Source organism: Lycium ferocissimum, chromosome 1 (genome assembly GCF_029784015.1).
Source record: "Lycium ferocissimum isolate CSIRO_LF1 chromosome 1, AGI_CSIRO_Lferr_CH_V1, whole genome shotgun sequence".
NCBI lineage: Eukaryota > Viridiplantae > Streptophyta > Magnoliopsida > Solanales > Solanaceae > Lycium > Lycium ferocissimum.
The window spans coordinates 41,391,386-41,399,613 of NC_081342.1; positions in this window are offsets into that span (position 1 = coordinate 41,391,386).

Sequence of the window (8,228 nt, forward strand, 5' to 3'; positions counted from 1 at the left end):
TTGAATATGCGTTAGTTTGATTACATGTTGGTTTGTAAGTATGAAGTTGTAGTAAGCATAATTGGAATATTGTTGGAATGTGTGGAGAAGGATTACTAATGTTCGAATGTGTTTGAATTGATTATGGATATTGTTGGAATGATTGTTGGTGTTGTTGTGTTGTTGAATTTGGCCGAGTTGAATTCTCGGGGTTGGTCCATTTATAAAGGAAGTGCTGCCCAAATTCCTACAGAATTATGTGTTAGTTTGGAAATTAGCTTCTAAATGCTTGGTTGACGTTGGTATTTATTGATGTTATGTAGATCTTGGAGAATTCGAGATATAGATTTGATTTGGATTAGCGTTGTGTGCGAGCGAGGTATGTAAAGCTTAACTCTTCTTTCTTTTGGCATGTCTTAGTTGTGTATAGGCTACGACACGAGCCTCGAGGGAATTCTATTCTCATAATCCGAGCATGTCCGGGGTTTGTGTTTGTCTCTTGGTAATCGTATGTTGATGTGAGAAAATATTGGCTTTAATGTTTTTGGAAAAAATTGATTTTTAAAGTTGCATAAAATTGGGTTTTCAAAAAGTTTTATTCTTAAACGATGTTGAAACTACGAACCGCCGTAACTTTCGACTAAGGGCTCGGATTGCCCTCGATATCGTTGTGGGAGGTTGTATAGCGTGTGATGAGTATGTTTTTCATAGGCGGGGGCCCGGCTCGTGTCGACACTCGTCCGTGGGTCCCGCGACCTTCCTTGTACTTTTCTTCGATGATGTTTGAGAGAGTTTGGTATGACGATTTTCCCGATTCCCAAGTATGGTCATTTTACTTACTTTTTGAACTTATGATAACAATTTTATGCATATGGTTACTCACGACTCTGCTCGTGCGTTTTGTTGGTACATCGTTCGCCGGTTCCCGGGCCGGTTATGTTGTCGTGCGCACTATGATGTATTCCGGAGTTATGCTGTGTTACGGTTCCCGAGACCTCGCCATAGGGCCGGGTTCCGTTTATGGAGTTATGCTGTGATATGGCTTATGATGTGTTGTGATGATGTGTTGCGTTCGGGGTTGTACGAGATTTGAAACCTTCGGTGTTATGTCGTGTTATGGCGCCATCGACGGGCGGCGACCATATTTTCGTGCCCTTTTGCATGCTTTCTATTTTGAAAATAAACGTTTGGCATTTTGGAAATGTATTTACTCTCGGTATCGTTTCGAGTGTGACTCGATTATTTACTCGTATTTTACGCTTTGCATACTCGCACATATTTAAATGTGACCCCCTCTTCGTGGGGTCGCGTTTCATACCCGGGCAGTGGCAGGGACGACTCGCTTTGGCGACCCGCCGGATTTAGAGACCACATCTCTTTCGTGTTGGAGTGCTCCTTTTATCCCGAGCCTATATCTTGGTATATACTCGTTCGTTGCATATATGTGTGTGTTTAGGGGTACGGCGGGGCCCCCGTCCCGTCATATGATTCGTTGGTTTGTTTAGAGGCACGTAGACGTATATGTGGGTTATGTGCCTATCCGATACGGACGGGTTTGTATACTATATGTTTTGGGCCGGTCTACGCCATCGGACGACCTCGGCTTTCGATATAAGTATATATATATGTGTTTGAGTTTGAGATGTGTTTGAAGCGGCGTTTGATATTCATACGTGCATAAGACACAATGTTGTGTGATTCGGGTTTGACGAATGTGTTTGGGTGCCCAACTCGGGCACTAGTCACGGCCTACGGGGTTGGGTCGTGACACTTAGCCTTTGATATATTGAGCCTTACAGATTATAGGCAAGCCAAAGTTTAAAGCCCTAAAGTCAATGCCCAAGATCTATATGTCAAACTAGAAATTCTTTCAGAATTATGCCAGTTAATGATAGTCAGATTACGAATGACTATGTGCGATTCGTACGAGAAAACCCCAGCGCTATACCTGGTAGCCAACTCCAAAGATTTAGATTAAGCACTAGAAAGTAAAGTTGAAGTCCTATAAAGAAGTCGAAGAGTAATGCATAAGGTTGAAGATTACAGAACATGAACTGGAACAGTTGGACTATGTAAGGTTATTGAAGAGAAAATTCCGTGTTATTCGTAGAGTCTGCGAATGGCCTACAGGTTACCGAGAGGCATGAAACACTCCAAGGGTTGTAAGGTCTCTAATGAATCAACGAGAGACATAGGTGAATTATAAGCCTTGTGTAAAGGTTAAAAGGTATGATGAAGTGAACGATACATCTTGAAGGAATAGCTTATAAAAGAAGAAGGAGTTGATTTATGACTAAGTATTCTAATATGCAAGATATAAGAGAAAGAGGATAACCAAAAGGAATTGACGAAGATGAGTTCGTTGAAAGTTCACATTACCATCCTCTATAAGGTTTCTGATAAGGACTTGAGTTAAATTGACATTCGAGGACGAATTTTCCTAAGGGGGGGAGGATGTTAAGTTTTGGAATCAAGCAAATCGAAGAAAATAAGTTTGTGAAAAATTTGGAAAAAAGTTGACAGAATTTTGGGTCAGCTTTGGAGGGGTATATCTCCTAGTATATTGAGTTTTTAAGGTGTTTCAAAAAGCCTAAAATGAAGTTCTTCAAGTCTAGTTTCCAACGCAACAAACCGCTTGTCGATACGACATTGGAGTAGAGAATTATGGACGTTACAATTCAGGCTGACAGAGCAGAAACGCGTGCTACAGTAACAGACGTGCTACAAGTCGGTGTGAACAGTAAAAATCAAAAAATTTAAAAACAAAAATCTGATTTTTCTCTCTCATTTTCTACCACCTTCTCTCGTACTCTACAACCTTCTCTCCCTAAAATTCTCTCTACACTTCTCCAAAACTCTTTCTACCAAGTCCATGGAAGGTAATTGTTCTTGTTACTCTTCAAGGTGGTGCTAAACTTTGTCTTGGAAAGGGGTGAATATAGTGAAGTTCTTCTACTATAAGGTATGTTCTTCCTATTATTTATATGAATGAGATGATGTAAAGGTTTAATAATTCTTAGAGAGGGAAGAATCATAGGAGAAAAATCATAAAGTGTTGAATTGAAGTTGATTGCCATGAGATGAATTTGAAAGGAGATTTTGGACTAACTTGAGATTAAATTAAATATAATTCCTTGATTATGGTATTGTGGATATGGTTATGGTTAGTTGAGAAATTTGGAATACATCGTGTGGGATGTTTTATGGAACCTATTGGTGTTGATAATATTGTGGTTGATGTTGGTATTGTTATTATTTTTGTTGGTTTTTGGATCATAATTTTGGGCTAGGCATATATAAACGGGGAGATCTTTATACAATTTCGGCATTCTAAGAAGAAGATTTCATTTGGATGCTTGAGACAAATATATGATATTGAGCCTAATGATAATATGGATGGCTCATTGCGTGTAGATTTACGAGCTTGGAAGGATAAATGTTAAGTGGCTAAGGCTACCGAAAGGTATGTTGAGGCTTTCCCTTTCTTTCATTTTGGCATGATCTTATGACATGAGCGAACAACAAGTAATCGAGTCTCCATATTACTCTACTCTTAGAAGTGCTAGGAGTATTATTACACCTCGGAAACTCCCCTTAGTATACGGGTGTATAATGTCGCGAAGGACATGACGTATATGAGGTTTAAATGAGCAAGGAGTAGTAATTGATAGTCCTAATCAAGACTTCCAAAGGCATCCGAGTTAGGGTAAGGAAGTTGTTAAGGAAATCGGGTCGTAAGTTAGTGTGTTGGATGAAAACTATGAGTATTGAGTTAGTGTTACCTTAAGGATGTTGTAGAGAAGAGTTATAACATCCCCTAGATTGATAATGAAATGATAAACAAGTGCCAAGAAGGGTTCATAAGGATTGGAGATCAAACGAAACGACGAGAACCATTCCGGTGGAACTGTGAGTTCCACGGTTAGGTTCCATGGACCGTATAGTGTTCCACGGACCGTGCGTGTGTCCGTGGAACAGCCCCGAAAGGAAGTGTGGCTGGCTGGTCGTGAACCAGTTCCACGACCCACAAAGGGTTCCACGGACCGCGAAGCTGTCCGTGGAAGTCCCACTCGGCTGAACCTCTCAAGTCTTTAAAAGTGAAGTCCAGTTCATTTATTTCATTTCCCATACACGACTTCAACCCTTCCACACCTCTAGAACCTTCCAAACATTTCATCCACAAGAAAACTAAGGAGATCAAGGATCAATGACAAGATTTGAGGAGAATCAAGCCTAAGAAACTCCATTAAAGCTATCAAAGTCAAGGAATTCCAAGAGAGAAGAAATAGTGTTTTGTGCTAGAAGGTGTATTATCATTCAAGGTTTATTCCTCTATCATTTGAGGTAAGTTTCATGAACTTTACATGTTGTTTGAAGTATTATTAAGGTGAAACACTTAGATTATGAAAGAGTATAGAAAATGGGTTATAAATGGGTGAAAAATGACATTGTTGAATAGTAGTTGAGATGAGTCATGAAAATGGTTGTGTTGAGATTATAAATGCGTTATAAATGATATTGAGAGCATGAAATAAGTATTGGATATGAAAGATTGTGATAGTAACCTTTAGCCATAACTATGGAGGATTGGTACGAAATTGTGAAATGCGAATAAGATGAATGAATGGCGATTGGTATTAGCGATATTGTGATGGTTGTCATGAGTGTTGGAAGTTGATATGGAATATGGCGGAAAGTAGTATAAACAAAGGAAACGCTGCCCAATTTTCTTTAGCCTTAAGAGGCATGGTTTTATGATTGCCTAGCTAATGACGATACGGATTCTCTTGAAGGTAAAGGCGAGGACGTTAAAGGAGGACGAGCAAGTTGTAAAGAAATTAAACGACAAAGGTATGTGAGGCTAATCTTTTCTTTCTAAGGCATGAGTCCTATGACATGAATTTCCTCTTGTATTATGAATGTCCCATCTTCGAGAAGATTATGAGTCATTGTTCATGAATAGCCATATACGTATGAGATATGCTACGATGGTGATAGTGATAATGATAAGCTTAAGACTAGAGATGCTATAGCCTACGATATGATGTTCTAGTTAAGCAAATGAAGCCATCCATAGCCTATTGATGTTGATCATTGCAACCACTCACCTTATGTTTGTTCCTTCAAGGTGAGGCAGAATACTTATGAATGCATATAATGACATCGGGGGCCCACGACCTTATGTCATCCCGATCAAGTATGATTATCTATGAGTCCTTATGCATGTATTGCTATAATATTATGATGAGTTATGATAAGTACATTATGACAAGTATACTACGATGAGCATGATATGTTGTGTACATGACGATATCACACCGCGCCTAAATGGCCGGGCAGTCACCGCCGAGGCGGGCAGCTATACACCATGGCCAAATGGCATGGGGCGGTCCACTAGTGGGCGACATGAGACGCTACCCCGGACGCGGGAGGCCTGGACGCAGGCTAATGCTATTGCTAGTATTATTGATTATCACACCGCACCTATATGGTCGGGCAGCTTATACACTTATGCATATAACAATGTGATGATGCATGATTGATGTGACGATGCTTGCATGTTATGATAATGTAGGTGATGTATTCATATATGAGGTATATACATGAAACTTGTTCATATGTAAAGAGTGTACAGGTTATACCCTCATCCCATGATTTATGATTTCCAGATTATGGTTGTTTCACTCTTTACATACTCGGACAATGTTCGTCTTGACGTCCTTTATTCGGACGTCGTGTTCATGCCCATAGGTAGGGGGAGACGGTGTTGATCCCTAGAGCCGATGGGCGATTTGTGAGCACTCCATCATCCGAGGTGCTATTGATTATTCTTTTGGTACATATTTGTATATTCATATTTTGGGCATGACGGGTCCCGTCCCGTCCATATGTTTAGTACTCTAGTAGAGGCTCGTAGATACGCATGTGTGGGAAGTATGGTCCCATGGTCTCCATGTATATGCATGTATATGTATGTATACGTATAAATATCTTTTGTTAACCAAAAAGCTTATGTTCTTAAAAGTGATTATGTTTTAAATGATGAGATATTTTTATGGAGTTGGACAAGCATTGTGAATGAGAGCATATAGATAATAGCATGAGCGGTATTCGGTGCTTAGCCCCGGATGCCCGTCGCGGCTCGTAGTTCGGATCGTGACAAGTATCTCAGCTCTTGATGATCCTATACCCCTCTATTATGATTATTCCTTCTGTTCATGGGTCCTAAACAATGTATCATGATAATGTTAGTTTATGTTTATGCATTGCATTCATTTGCATACATGCATATTGATCTGTGACCAGAAGGCGTTATATACGCATTACCACCTGATCAGCTGGTGCACAGTGATGATGATTATTATGCCTAAAGGGGCCATTATGCTATTATGCCCGAAGGGGCCATTATGGGATAGGGATCGAGCCAAACGTTCCTCGGCACTATGACCTATGCATCGCATATCGTACGCCCTCAGAGGCATTTTTAGTAAACAGAGATATACAGATATGTTCAAATAGTAAGACATACGAGATGCATTCATACGGCCCCGTATTTCGGATAGTCGGACATACGTGATGTATTCCGTCAGTCAGTTTAGTTTATGATTCTCAGATTTTCTTCATGACTCCTATGTGTATGTTACTCTTCTGCCTTACATACTCAGTATATTATCCGTACTGACTCCCCTATTGTTCGGGGGGGGGGGGGGGGCTGCGGTAACATCCCGTAAATCCGAATTAGGTATGAATGTATGAATCTAGTATAAAGGTGATATTTTAGCTATACGAATCTATTTGGGATGAAATCGGGTGATAAACAGTCATTTTGAAGTCAAACCAAAATGTGAAGTTCTAAAGGCCTTCTAAATTCGTCTAAGTCTAGGATAGTCTGTACTTATGGCCTTTTTTTCGGGTACTTGCGTTAGGAATTTGTGAAAACCTCCTTCTTGAAAGTTGTAGACCTTTGAAATACCTTGCCAACGGTATATTATGGGGATCAAGGGGACATATGTACAAAAAGTTATGGCCATTTTACTGAAGGATTATAGTGCAGTCCGTTCACTAATCATGTTATACGAACTTGTTATACGGCCCATATAATTTTATACGGACCGTATAACTCGTCCATACTTCATGAAGCTTCAAATCTATGTTCTGTTCAGCCATGATAAAATATTGTCATATTATACGGACCGTATAACTTTATACGGACCGTATAATATGTCCATATAACTTCCGCCTCACTTTTGTATAAATTCAAGCCTTGAGTTCTTTTATTTCATTGTTCGCAATTCCAAGCCCTAGCAACAATGCAAAACATCAAGGTAAGTCAATCCAAACCCTTCCAACTCAATTCTAACATATACTCTAATAATAAGCAAGAAATCATTGTTCCTAATCTAGGGTTTTCAAGAAAACCATCGCAAGGTTCAAGAATCAAGATTTAGGAAATCTTCTCCAAAATTCAAGTCTTTAATTCAAGATTTTGGAGCAATTAAGGTATGTAGAACTTCCATCCACATGTGGGAATCTCTACGTTCTTCCCCATGCTCCGTTTCTTGATATCCATGAAGTTCAAATCCTAGGGCATTAAACCCAACATATTGGTAGCCCGTATTTATGTTCATGAATTTTGTATCTATATTCGTTATTGTATTCCTAATCTTTCATTACGGTTATTAGGAACCCTAGCTTAATCCATGAATCATGAATTCTTCCTCATGTGTTCTCATTATGTTTATATGAAATTTTTATGATTTTATCTAGCAAGTTACAAGCATGTTTTCAAGTCAATTATATATATAATTATGAACTGTTGTTATTACTCATGAATCAAGAACATGTTTGCAAGACTACGACAAGTTATCTAATGAAACCATATTACAAGATATTTCTTGAAACAATGTTACATGTTATTTCATGAAATCATGATTACAAGTTATTTACATGTTATTTCACGAAAATCATGGGCTTCTTAGCCAACTATATCATGTTCATATTTTTTGGAGTTGCTTAGTTAACCGAAAAGGCTCAGATAGCCTGAAACTACATTGCCACCGTAGGATAAGGGTTATCAGCAAGGAGGCAACACCTTCATTATGCGCTTGATCCTTACATGCTTATTATTACTTAAATCTCATATCCCTGGCAAGGTGTGAGTGTTCTGCTGGTAGGACGCAAGTACCAGATCATGTTTTCGGTTATACTATAGCATTCCCCACGTTACAAGCAGTTATATATATATATAT